Source organism: Amblyomma maculatum, chromosome 11 (genome assembly GCF_055883805.1).
Source record: "Amblyomma maculatum isolate TAMU_Amacu chromosome 11, ASM5588380v1, whole genome shotgun sequence".
NCBI classification, from domain to species: domain Eukaryota; kingdom Metazoa; phylum Arthropoda; class Arachnida; order Ixodida; family Ixodidae; genus Amblyomma; species Amblyomma maculatum.
The window spans coordinates 48180066-48194375 of record NC_139354.1 but is presented as its reverse complement, the minus strand read 5'-3'; positions in this window follow the sequence as shown (position 1 = coordinate 48194375).

Genomic DNA, 14310 nt, shown 5'->3' with positions numbered 1-14310 from the left:
GGCATCGCATTCAAGCAGACAGCTTTCTATATGTTCTACTATATAGGAGTCATTGGCACATGTGTACTATTTAAAATATCTAATAGAGGAATTTTTATACTTTTAAGTGTTAAACGAGAAAATGAAACACCCACAAGATAAGGATCACAGAGCGCCAGCTCAACATTAACGGAATATCCATTGATATGGCGTTTTACGAATACCAAATGTACAACAGAACTTATCGAATCATGTATGCGTGTTATATTATCCAAACCTAGTATGAAATGAAATTGTATGGAACTTGTATGATACTTGTATCAAACCTCAGTAGTGCCTACATCTTATCCTCATATTTATGTAGGGGGAATGCATTGTTTTCATGTCCCTTCAAACTGCCTCCCCGCATTTTGGATCAACCGTTTCCAGGTACTTGCATGAAGCGCACAAAAACATATTGAGCACAATGGAGAAAGAATGCGGACATCCGCGATGGTGCAGCTGTTAAGGTGCTCGACATTTGTGCCCAAGTTTGCGGATGGAATCGCGTCCGTCGCGGCCCTTTTTTAATGGAGTCAAAAAAGCAAGGCACCCGTGTTCTGTTAATGTTAAAAAAATATCACCTTGGCGAAATTTCCGGAGCATTTATTATGGCGTCTCTCATATTCTGATTTACTTTGGGACCTTAAACCCCAGGAACCAGACCAAAACAGACCAAAAATGGTAGAAGAAGCACTGAAATATTCAAAAGAAAGCTTCTTATAAACTGCAATAACTGTCGTGTCAGATGAGCGCGTTGCCAGGCGACATCACCGCGCATCAATTGGTACTCACTCGTCCACAGCTGGTCATTCATCACACGCCTCGCCCCTCTCACGGAATTAGTCCGGACAACAGACTCTAGCATACTTTGATCCTTTTAGAGCACAGCTCTTTGGCGCCCGTTCCTGCGTTTTGCGTCGTTTTCGGCGTCGTAGTAGTTCCTCGTATCCAGCTCCGTAGCCCTGGCAACGCGCGCTCGTGTTGTCACCGTTCGCCCGTTATACCTAGTGGCACGGGCAGAGGCACATTATTTTATGATTTTTTTTTGGGGGGAGGGGGTAGCCTCACCATAATATATGTCACCGTTCGCCGTTGCCTGTGACCTCCCGCTCTTTCTCCGTGGGCGCGAACGTGCGTGTTAACGATTGCTGTGCTCACTATTGCCGCCACCGGTCGTCGCTGCGTGTAGCCCCCGCTTTCTTCTACCCAGGGTTCAGAAGTGCCAATGTCTTCGTTCTGCAAAAATGTTGTTAATATTTTAGTTGACGGACATTTCTGTGAAGCAGCGAACTATGGGTAAAAGTGCTTGCATAATTTGACTTGCTAAGGTATGTATTATTGCACGGGAAAGTGAATATTTACTTTTAGAAGATATGATTCGAAAAGTTTGCCATGCACTACTCTAAGAAAGCCTTGAGCTCTGCATTTATCCACGAGATATCTACTGTCTATTCATATCTGATATATTTGGAATTAAGTCGTCAACGTGTGTCAATTCCATTAGCGGATCGGTGACTGAGGCGCGGCATAATTGTCCATTACTGGACCAAGTCAAGAAAACTAGTTTGATGAAGATCAAAAATATTTGAACAAATAGCGGCGGACAAGAGTTGGCTTGGTCATTAGCTGAGAAAAGTACGAGTCAGCAAGCAAATTTATGAGCCCTGCTGCGTCTGATGAGAAATTGAGATCAGACGGCGATGTACAAGTTAGATTTATTCTGGGCATGTGGAAACCACCAACTAGAAAAATTGACACACAAGAAAATGTAACCAAACATAGCATAACATAAAAGCTGCTGCAAACCTACACTGGAGTACCAGGAGGGTGATATCATACGCAGAATATAGTATCGCAATGACTAATTCATATGGAGGCACATATGATATCTAGAAGAGAATGAAGTGTCACGTGTGACGAATAGAGGTGGTGTGCAACCATTATCAAAATACCTCTTCCTGCTGTGTTACAACAGTCACATCGATATGCAATGAAATCTTTTTCACAGCTGAGTATTTCTTTATTTTATGTCATTGACTTCAGCTTAGGTACGATGACTGTAATGCCAGCACTGAAAGTGTCAAAGAGAGTGAACAAATTATCACTCTTATAATAGAACTTCGAATGTTATCATGCCTCTAGTGTTGCAACAGGAGCAGTTCTCAGGCTATTTCACTGCTATTAGGTAGATTATATAGTGCTGTAAAATGTTTCGAAGATGCAGCCTAGTCGCCTGTTCACCTGTGCAAACAGAAAGGGCGTATGCAAAGAGAAAGAAAAATGTTTGGATTTACAGGGGCTCAGTTCAAAGACCTTAAAGTGTAGGCCTTGGTGTTATTCTTCGGAATCTTGCCCCTGAATGTAATCTGGAGTTTAACATATCATATAGGATGCGGTTAAAATTTGTTGCTGTTTAATATGTGCGTTTTTAGGCTGGTATTTCCGCTATGTGGTAGGTTCATGGGAATCGGGATTCGAAGAGAACAAGGTATGAGCAGGCGCAGAAAGCACATAAAAACGAACCATTTAAAATGGAAACTCTTGTCTACTCTCTTACAGGTGAACAAAAAATTTGGAGATCCAACTTTTCAAGAAGAAATAGGCGTCAATGTCACCCTTAAGTTCTACATGAAAAAAACTTCCCAGAGAAAGGTTTGCACGATACTGTATTCTTGATTAATATCATGCAAAGGATTCGTAAAATTTGGAGGAGACTTCTTCAAACATTAGCTCATATTCACTAACCATTTTATCGCATTAATACCAAGGTATTAAAAGCCTGCCTTTTTTAACTCATCATAAAAGGGATATATATTTATTTAGAGTAGAGTGTGCATTCCTGAAAGGCAGTTACGGTATTTCGCGCATTGCTCAGCCGCTGCATCCCTGGAATTAATGGTTGTTGCTTGTGAATTCTACCCAATGCTTTCGTATACTCTCTATTATAATACTACCATAGTTTTCTATCAGCTCTTGTGTGTAAAAGTGCATTTACTTGTATGAAGCGTGCAGCCACGGTGAGCACTGTTGCAGACATCTCAGTAGGCGCGAACGTACCCTGCGCTCGATCAACAGATTCATCAGTCATCTGAAAAGGAGCAAGGCAAGAACTGCTCTACTCGAACGCTGCAGACAAGCTCTTCAGTTTTTTTCTCGTTTAGTGTGCATAGTTTAACTTATCTTTCCTGCTAACATTGTTGCAAAGGCACTTATATCGAGCCAGATCTGATATACCACAATCACGTTATGAATTCAATTAATGGTAAGTCTGTCTATTTAAAATGATTATAACACATCTACGGCGCTCACCAAAACTGTAGCCATTTTATTTTGCTCTAAATATGGCTGCCGACTATACGTATTAAAAACATATCCTTGACTTTATAAAAAGAAATATCAGAAACCAGCAGCGAAATAAAATATCATGTTTGGTCGACACACTCAGGCTCGGATCACGCCAAACGCACATATAATAAAAACATGAGAAAAGTTTATTCTCCACTACGAATCTATACGCAACGGGATTAAACTACATTTACTTGCAAAGAGTTTCTTGCTCCGACGTCAACACGTCGGCGTTTACACCAACATTGCAAACAAGCGCTGCTAATAATAAGTTATGCAAAATGTATGCTGTACATTTTTTGCATGGAATGCTTTGGGAACTCGACTGCTGTAGGCCGAAGGCTGCATATTTTATAAACCAATACGCAATTCCTTCCTCAATTATAGGGCCTTATGTACAAGGTACTCTCGGGAGGAAAACGCGCTATAAGCACTCATAGTGCTGAAGCTGCTTTTGCAAAGGTGGGACAAGCCCAGTTTAAGACACCGACCCTCGGAGCACTTATTCTGCTTCTCATGTACGTACATCGCACAGAATATAAGTGCGATCGAGTTTAAAAAGAACAATTAACTGGTGAAATTCTATACTTTCAGACCGGATCCACATTTGGAAGAACACAACAGAATATTTTATAGTACGTAGCCATCCCATTTCTTTCTGATATTCAGTGTTCCTGTGCTTTTTTTGTTCAGTGCATCTTCAAACTGCTACTGGATATATTTCGCGCTTCCGCGAATTCCAATTGCAAAAGATTAAAATTGTCCGCAGTGATAGATTCACTGCCTACTAAACTGATTATGAGTAGCAACACACGATGAGAGACCGCTCCTTACACCTTAAATAGTCGCAAGGAATTCTGCGAGAAAAGGTTTTTCCCATGAAGAACGACACCCCATCAGGTTACATCCCCACCTGGAGTGAAATACAAATCTGTTTTATACTTCCACTTCAGTCCTTCAACTATCGAGCTACTAGATTCACTTATTCATGATTTTCATACAATGCCAACATTTAATTATCTTTCATATTCGTTCGATATAAGAAGCTTTTTTTTGTAATCAACGAATCGTCAGCATGTGATCAATAACTTTTACAGCTCACTTTGTATTGTAACTTGCGTAAGCCTCTGGCATGCATATTCCTCATATGATGGACAGCATAACTGTTTTGCATTCTCAGTTCAGTAATCCCGTTATTCTTCAGTTCAGTTCAGTCGTTCAGTCATGTCCAACTCTTTGTGACCCTATGGACCATATCACGCCACGCTTTCCGGTCTCTCACTATCTTCCTAACATCACATAACTTCATTTGCAGCGCCTCGAGGATGACATCTAACAATCGCGTTCGCTGCCTACTTCTTCTCTGGTGACCCTCAACCTTTCCCAACATCAAATCTTTCTCCAGCGACTCCTCTCTTCTCATCAGATGACCAAAGTAGCTGAGCTTTAACTTTTGAATTTGACCCTCCAATAAGCAGTCATGTTTTATGGTCGAAATATCGACTGATTTGATCTTTTGGCCGTCCAAGGAACTCTCAAGAGTATCCGCCAGCGCTACAATTCAAACGCATCAGTTCTTCGGCGGTCAGCCTTCTTCACAGGCCAACTATCGCATCCATACATCACAACTGGAAAGCCCATAGCACGAGTTATACAGATCTTGGTTGGCAGACTAATGTCTCTGGTCTTTACTAGGCGGTCAAGGCTAGCCATGGCTCTCTTTCCCAGAAGCAGGCGCCTCCTAATTTCATGGCTGCAGTCTCCTTCCGGGGTAATCTTGCAGCCCAAGAAGAGAAAATCTGTCACAGCTTCCACTTCTTGTCCCTTGATGCTCCAGGAGTTGATAGGGCAAGACGCCACGATCTTTGTCTTTTTAATGTCCAGTTTAAGCCCAAACTTCTCACTCTCTTCTTGTGCGCGCATCAGAAGCCTCTTGAGTTCCACTTCACGTTATGCTAATAAAGTGGTATCATCCGCATATCTAAGGTTAATGATACGTTTCCCAGCAATCTTCATTCCAGCTGAAGACTCGTCCAGACCGGCCTTCCTCATGATGCACTCAGCATATAAGTTTATACTTACATATACAATACACACATTTAGTTTGCCGCAATACGTGTGAGCTTAAAACTAATATGTAAATCAAAATCTCTTGAGTGCTATATCTACAACCCTGTCAATTCGACTGAGCACTACTTTATAATGACATGATAGAACGGTATAGTACATTGCAATTTTTTCTCCCGAGCTTTGACTTTCTAGATGTTATTTTTGGTAGTGTTCAGTACTACCACACTACAGTGGCTAGAACAGTATAATGCTATTAGAGCCGAAGAGCCCCTATGGGGAGCGATGAAACCGTCTGGTGATGCATCCACTAGGTGGAGCGCTCTCCCTCTTTCAGTCGGGCCTGATGGTATTCAACGATTCCAGTGATAAAAAGCTGACAATAAAGGGAATGAGATACGAACGCTAGCAAAATATAATGACCTGGGAGAATGGATAAACGAAGAACAGGTCTACTTGGAAGAACATGAAAAAGCTATCAAAACGAAGGGGCGAAGTGACGCTGCGATAATGAAGCACAGGGAATTATGTGGGTACAACAGAATATAAGTGCCTAAACATATTTAGAAATGAATAATGGTACCAGGGCTTACCTTCGTGAACGCAGTTTTCTACTCAAAGGCAGAAGTCCAGTGGGAGTTAGAAAAAAATAAAGATCTGTGGAAAGGTTAGGACTTGTAGCCCACAGAAAAACTACAAATGAAGCAGTACAGAGAGACGGGTTAGGCGTCTTTCGAGGCCAGAGAGGGTCAGAGCAACTATTATACTAAGAACGCCTCAGTAAAATGGACGAAAATAGGTGGCCAGCTAAAGTATTTGAATACATATACCGAAAGGGCACTGACTCACAGTGGCGGAAAATGGCAGGAGAACTAACTAGCAAGTATGTATGAAGGGAGGGAGGGCGGAGAAACAAAGAACATTAAAGAACAAATAAAGAAAGACAGGTAAAGAATACAGAGGCTAAAAACTGGAATATTTGAATGGAAAGGAAGCCAACCCCAGGCATACGTATATAGAAAACGGAATGTCCGGATTTTGAAGGAAACCGACTACGACAACGCAAAAGACAGCGGCTTTCTTTTTGTATCTAGATTACGATATCTTAGAACCCGACGGTACAGAAGGACGTTTATTCAAGATGAAACTTGTGCTGTGTGCAGTAAATGCCCAGAAGCAATTGAACACCGTATACTTGAGTGCGGCAGTATTCATCCAGATGTTCATACGGAACTAGTCACTAAAGGCGAGGCTTTGGGGTTTAGAGTTATCATAGGAAGCGTGAACAATTCGGCGGTAGATGTAAGCAAGAAAGGTTCAGAAGATTGGTGGATAAATAACAGAGAGAGGACACATGGAAGATAAATTGCAATTAAACATACGTTTTTGAACATAACCCAGAATAAAAGGAAAATCGTTAAAGCTGAAGGACTATTTACTTCATTACGGGGATTATTACTCAGCAAGGCGGCACCAAATATGTCACAAATATCCAAGTAATGGAAGCTCAGCTTAGAGTCGGTGGTCAGCACTCTTAGCCCTCAACTGCGCGAGCTCCTTCTTCCTCTGTCAGCTGGTAAGCCAGGTGGCAATTTGTTGTGAGGAGAAGCAATAATCGTACTGCTTTATGTGGCGCTGTTAAGGATCAAGTTTTTTAGTTTATTCTACATTGGCATTGTCAGTGCGGTGAGCAGGAATTGCGGCATGCTGCTTAGACGTATTAGGCGCAGGTGACAGAGTTAGAGGCTGACAGGTATACGATTGTGTGACATCTAGACGCAACATAGCGTTACCCCTTGAGAGTAGCCATCACCCCGGGAGGATATTTTAAAATATCTCAGCTAAATGAGACTACAATCCGGAAGTCTTGAGTAGCAAGAAATACCATTTTCAAGGCATGTGCCCTAACAGGCTCATATATCTTTGTAATACCAAATACTACTTATGTCTCGGGTGGCCTTCGACATGAAGGGAAATTTGATAACGCTGACATCGGTTATGTGCGTAATAACGGAGGGGAAAAATGAGAAGTGTTCAACGCTGCTGAATCAGATATGGAACGAAAGCATTAGCTGCCGGTGACCTAGTGTTTTTCGTCTCCTGGCAGGGGCCCCACGGGCCACGCACCACGCGACGAGCGGTTAGACCTGGCGTAGTATTGCTTTCACAATAAAAGTGAACATCAAATTACCTTCGAGAAACTCAGAATCCAGAATGACTGCCAGGATGCTGAAGCCAATACTGTGGCAGGCCATACTGTTGATATAATGATTGTCTAATGGTACAAGTTAACTTTAACATGTCTCAGGCCAGTTTATTTATGAACGTGTAATATTTTGAAGAGGGAAAATCACATGTACCTTGGCTATGCACACATTATATTTTTAGGCTAGCGAACCATTTAAGCTCCGGATACATAATGAAAAGTACAGAGTACAGCGTACGACAACAGGATGATTCCTTGAAAGTCCCCACTGCCATTTTCAGGTACCGTCTTTATGGTTATAGTCGAATTAAGTTTCTCAAACCATTTCGTGTATTAGGCAGTATCACCGGTTGGAACCTATTCCTTGGTGTTATAACATGATAATATTACAGGTGTTACTGGTTGCTTTCTCACAAGAATTCTATATAGTGATATTCAAAGAACTGTTTGTGTTTACAGAGTTTATTTTCCCAACGTGTCTCAAACTGAATGAGACCCCGTAGTGGAGAACTCTGGAAATTTGCATCATCTTCGGTTTTTTTAACGCTGATTGAATTGCACAGAACACAGGCGCCTTGCTTTTCTTTTCAAGCGAGAAGAGGCCACAGCGGCCGTGATCCGATCCCGCATCCTTTGCATAGCAGTCGAGCGGCTTAATTACTGCACCTTTATGGAGGGCGTATCAGAGGAGCCATCGAAATCCAAATTGTTTGGTATGCATCATGAACAGGTATCTAAGAAGTGCACAAGTTTAGAATAGATGTATGTTACAAGAGCCACACCATTATTTAAGCATTGTGAACTGATGACAATGTAACTGAATTGCATCGCCTTAGGAATCGGCTTACTTGAATTCCATTTTATTTGTGATTCATCTTTATCGAGACACAACGCGAATACGCTAAGCTGGAGCAGCCAACGTACTTGAAGTGACTGTAATTTGGCCACGTTAGCTTATGGCAGCGGTAGCTGAACTCAGTTTCTAAAGCCATTTTGTTTGATATTATCACAAGGCTGAAAAGGGTGCACATTTCTTGAACATAGTCACATAAAGAGATGCACTAGTCACTATATTTTATGGTTCCATAGAGAATTGTTTGTTGACATGTGGAATGGAAACAAAAAATGCTTTGCTTTTGCTTCTTGGCGATAACAGCTCCAAGCACTCAGGCTAAGACATATGCCACAAAGGAAGGCTCCGGACCTTTCGTCCCTATGGAGCTATTTAACTTGCACTGACATCACGCATCACAGGGGCGCATAGCTTTTCGCCTACATTGAAAAGCGGCCGCCGCAGTACCGATTCAGTCCCGCATCTTTGGGCACAACAGTCGAGCACCCTAACATCTGCGCCAGTAGCTGGAGCAATGGAAATACCCAGTTTATCTCGTTGCAACAGTGAGTACTGAGCACTGTTGGGAAAAAAAGTTATATTGATATACATCAACCTACTTCGAAAAACATCCAAATATGCATGAGCATAGCCATGTAACAAGAGCGAAGAGCAATTTTAATGACTCTGTGATGTAATAATATTGGTAACTACTTTTATCGATACGGATCATACTCCTCCATTTCGCTGGACTTGCAAATTTGTCAATATATGTTTGCGGTAGATATGGGTGTTCGGTCGCGGTCGAGGAAAAACACAAATACAAGACCCAAGGCAGGAACTAAAGTGCCCTTATTCAACTGATGCGTCTGTTTACATCGTGGTTATCAAGATGTTGCTAAGTCAGGCGCGTGTGCGTCCTGCGGTAATAAATACCACCTTGGGAACAAATCTCGGTGTTTATGTGTATTGAGAGAAGAAAGATTTTACAATACAAGATATCAGCAGGGAAGCATAATAAAAACAGCAGATTGCAAAATTCAAGCTCACGAAGATTCCACTAGAGTATGCCTAAAATTAAATATGTATTTTTTCTCAATCGGAGAAAGTTGCAGGAAGTTGGCGGGAGCTGTCAGGCGACTTTGTAAGACACAGGGCGCTAAAGCTCGTGACTGAGCGAGCAAGGACCTTTAAGTCCATATTCTACTCAACAAAAAAATACTTGTAGGTCCTAAATAGCAAAAAACAGGCTGAAGATCACAAGCTTGACTGAAGTACTGTAGATTTCAACCACGGTTTACAACTGTGCTAGCGGAAATTGAAATGAACTAAAAAGAAAATGTTTCTCGTGAAATTGAAGGTTTTACTACTCTTTTAAATTAACAAAAAGTGTGAAATAATGCTAATGTTCTGCAAAAAATCCCACCAGAAGACAAACTTCTCAAATAAGCAGGTGCCTAATATATGAGAAAAGGTTGCCAATTTTCGTTATGAAGTCTAGGCGACATTCTGGCTGAAAACAAAAACAGAAAAAAATGAGCAAGTAAGATCATGTTTACGATTCCCATGCATTAGACTCTATGCGCCGCTTGTTTGTCTTGACAACTAACCTGTGCCTTTCAGGGGAACTGCCTTGGTGCATGTAGTGATAATGATATGTCGTAAAACCCTGCGCAGACTAGCAAATACACAAATTTGAAGTGTCGCCTGCCAACTCATAGATAAAACATGACGATTTGTAGAAGTGTGGAACATTTTCCCATATTATTGTAGTAAAGCGTCCGTAAAATGTTTTGTTATTGTGCTGTTGCACCACCAGGTGAAACTTTTATATATATTATTGAAATATATTAAATCAGGCAGCAAACTGTTGCAATTACAACTTTAGCTACTAAATTGCCTCATTTGCAAAATTCCTGTTACAAAAAATAGTAATATAATTTGAAGGAATAGTGAAAATATTGTTGAAGCAAAATTATATTTTTTATTAAACATTTTTTAACTCGAACATACGGTTACTTTGTTACAAATAAAGTATTTAACATAGACATGCTCCGAGATGATATGATATTACATCTCCATTAGGTTTTGTTCCAATGAACAACCTCCCATTGCCTTCACGAGTGCCTCGCTCTGCTCTAAGGGGTTCAGAAATTTTTTCATGAGTGTTGATTTCATGATCTTATGTTATTTTATAACAATTTGTGTTCGGTGGTTTCACGATATTTATTTGCACGCGCATATCAGCTGCCGCCATTTACGGCCCTGCAAGCTTGACTGGATTTTTTGCATTCGCACCGCCAGTCTCTGCAATTTGTTTTTAATTATTTATTACCCAGAAAAACAGAGTTGACAATTCGCTGTTTTTCCGACAGTGACAGCTCGAAGGCCTGGTGAGCTTACGGATGGCGGCTGACAATGGGGTAACCAAGTACGAAAATGAAGTTTTAAATTTTAAGGTGACCACGACCGACAGTTTTCAAGATAAATTTGCAGGAACTTGGCAGAAGCCAGCACTTTACAAGAAACATTTCTCGGAAGAAGACAGTGACGATTCAGAGCAGTGCCTCAGACAATTTTAAATCATAATAACATCAACATCAACTGTCTCACACAAGTTTTGATATTATATCAAACTTATGCGTTATTATCCGGTATGTCTCAATGCATACATTTTTTTTTCTTAACAGCGGCCGTTGCATGGAACAGAGTTGCTGCTTTAAATAAAAGAGCACCTTGGTTATGCTCCTTTTATAACGGCGCTACTCTAAGTTCACTTCAAGCTGTGCTGGCTAATCATAACCTTTGAATAGGAAGTCCTATACTTGTTAAATAGGGGGCGGACAGCACCCTGTTACTAAACACACTTTGCGGCCAGACATATATTACCCGGTATCGAGAAAAGTGCCAGAATTTTCTTAATTTACACAGTATGCGCGTACGCTGACTTTTAAAGGATGCAATTTCTATTCTCTATTAAGCTAGGATAGACGTCAGAGCAATTTACTTGCCCAAGGCGTTTTAATGTCTAATGCTCACGACTAGACACTAGCGCCTCTTCATTTGTGATCCAGGCTTCACTTATTCACAGCAGGATTTTATTGCTTGATTGATTGAACGTCTTTTATTAAATGGGAAGGCTCGTGGCTATGGATGGTGGTAAAGAGGAGTAGGCAGAATCTTCATTCTTTGCACAGGTCGTCCCTCAAATTATATAACTCTGCCCAGGCTACTAACGGGGCCATACTTGGCAAATATCATTTATGTGTTAGCATCCGTTTCTAGAAGGAAGTTCAGGCGGTAGGGTTCGATCTAGGAGCCTCCAGTAGAAAAAGCAGGGCAATCCCAGAGTAGACGAGATATGCCGCCGCATTTTAGAGTCGTACAGGGGGGGCACGTAATCATTTCCTCTGTATACAGACATCAGCGGGCCATAATATGTGGCGTGTGCGCCGCATGGACGATGAGCTTATTCAAGACGACTTCAGGACTTCGGGTGAGATGGGGTTTTCGCACAAAAGGTGGGTCTGATGTGGCCACCTGCATGCAATGCTGACTGAGGCTACGAAGACTGATCCGTGTATACTGCATAAGGGCAAGAGAAGGGGTGTGTTGCCTGCTCAAGGTCGAGTAAGGATGAAGCAAGGGGGGTGGGGAAGTAAATGTAGACATCCCACTTCACAAGGCAGCCGCGGCGTGTGCCCCCGCATTGTTCCCTGATTCGTCCGGAGTGACCTGGGGTGTACTGAATAGCGACAGTTCTGGTCGCGAGTTGGTGACGTTTAAGGAGGCGCTGGTGGACCGTAGTATTTGCATCTTGCAAGCCGGAGTAGCGATTTCCTTTTAGGCTTCATAGGAATTAGTAAGAATACGCATTTAATCAGTTTTGGTGCAAGGCACTCCTGAAAAGGTTCTCCAAATCACGAGGAGTTATGAATGAAGATATCTACCTGGAGGTAGGTGGCAGGCATATGCACCTGAAAGGGAAGGGTTGTCATCCCATACCCAGCTCATAGATGCAAATTCACTCGTAATTGAAGCATCAGTGTATATGTCAGTCGTATCACAGATTCGATCTTGTCGGTGATGGGCAGCGAGGAGCTTCCGGGAATTGGCAAACTCGCGATTTATAGGTCAGCGATGGAGGCGTGTGGCCACTGGCATCTCCCAAGGAAGAAGAGATGCATATAGAGCTGGTGTTTTGTCATTGCGCTGTTCATCCCAGGCCAGCAGGTGACGCCCTTGGACAGCGTTATCTAGACGTATTCTATGACGTGTCTGTTTCTCGGAAACGGTGGTAGGAGCGACGGAAGAGCGGTCAAACGCTCAGGTTCAGCTATAGGAGTGCGCTTAGGTGGACCAGTAATAGTGCGTAGTGTTGCGCGATGAAGGCGTTCGATCTTAGCGAAGTCAGTCTTCCACAGTTGGAGGACGGGTGTGCCATAGAGGATTTTTCCGACCGCTGTTGCTCGGGCCAGCGCACGGCAGGCCTCGCACCGCCGTGCCGGTTGTACAGGCGACGAATAGTGTCTAACAGTGCTGGCAAAATGCAGTGTAGCTGATGAGCCCATTTCTGAGGAATGTTGTTGCTTGAAATGGGCAGCCCAAGAATGCAGATTTGCCCATTTAAGGAAGTGATGATGTTGCCTCCGATGTGAAGATCGATTGGCATACTGGGGTTGTTTTTTTTTGTTTTCCGTCGATACTAATCAGTTCTGTTTTATGTGGAGCGAGTTCGAGGCCAGTTTTGATTAATATAACCAATTTTATAATGAATAATCTTCCTCGGTTGCCCTGTTTGGTTGCGCAAAGGTACGAAATCATATTTCAGTATCTTCTCCAATTAGAAGTACCGCTCATTGCCACATATGGCCCCATATGTAACGAATATGGTTTATAATTCGCTCATCCAGAGAGAGAAAAATGAAAATAAAAGCAAGCATTTCGCAGCGCTTTTTAGCCACATTGATATATTAAAAATTATGATTTTCCTTCTCGCGAGCTACGCTTATGAGGGTCTACAGACATATTATCCTAAATTACGTTATGCAACATTTCCAGCATGCATATTTACCCGTGGTCTGTTACAGATTCCACACTCGGTGGAGGTGGTTGCAGCAAAGGGTTTGTTACCGCTGTGGCTGCTGACAGATTCTATCTAACCATAGATGACCAACTTACAAAGAATTTGGAGAAACTGTATGTATGCTTCATATCTTTGGGAGCAAGTATTTGGATATATTTGTTTGGAACCACTCTAGGTTCTCAGAATAAAATAAAAAAAATATGTCAAGATTTCATCAAACATTTCCACTGCATTAGACAAAGAAAAGATTTTCTTTGAATAATAATAACACCTTTGCTGATGATCCTCTAATGTCTTGGAGACAAATACATAAAGATTAATGAATTGCTGCTGTAGCTCATGTGCTGATATATAATAATAAATAGAGTACAACATGTTTAAAACAAGACAGGTGCAAAATTCGTGCTTCTTTTTTTCTAATCAAAAACGCTTCGTCTTTTCGGGCTACGAGCAACTATGTTGAGAGCAGTCCTTCTCGGTCTTTCAATAGTTTCATTAAAAAATAATTTCCAATTGACTTCCGAGTAATCTTGTTTTTAATACATGAAGTAGCGAAGCTATAAAGATAATTTAAATTGCAGCCGATCAACAACTTAAAATAAAGCTGTCGTCTAAAAATGGCATATGCATTGTTATTTCTTGGCTGTCTTAGCCACATTGCAGCATTATTGCAGTTTTCTTTCGATGATAACCAGTTTTTACCAAATACATTAGCAACCAGAGTGCCATTGATAGATGTATGCTTTAAAGGTT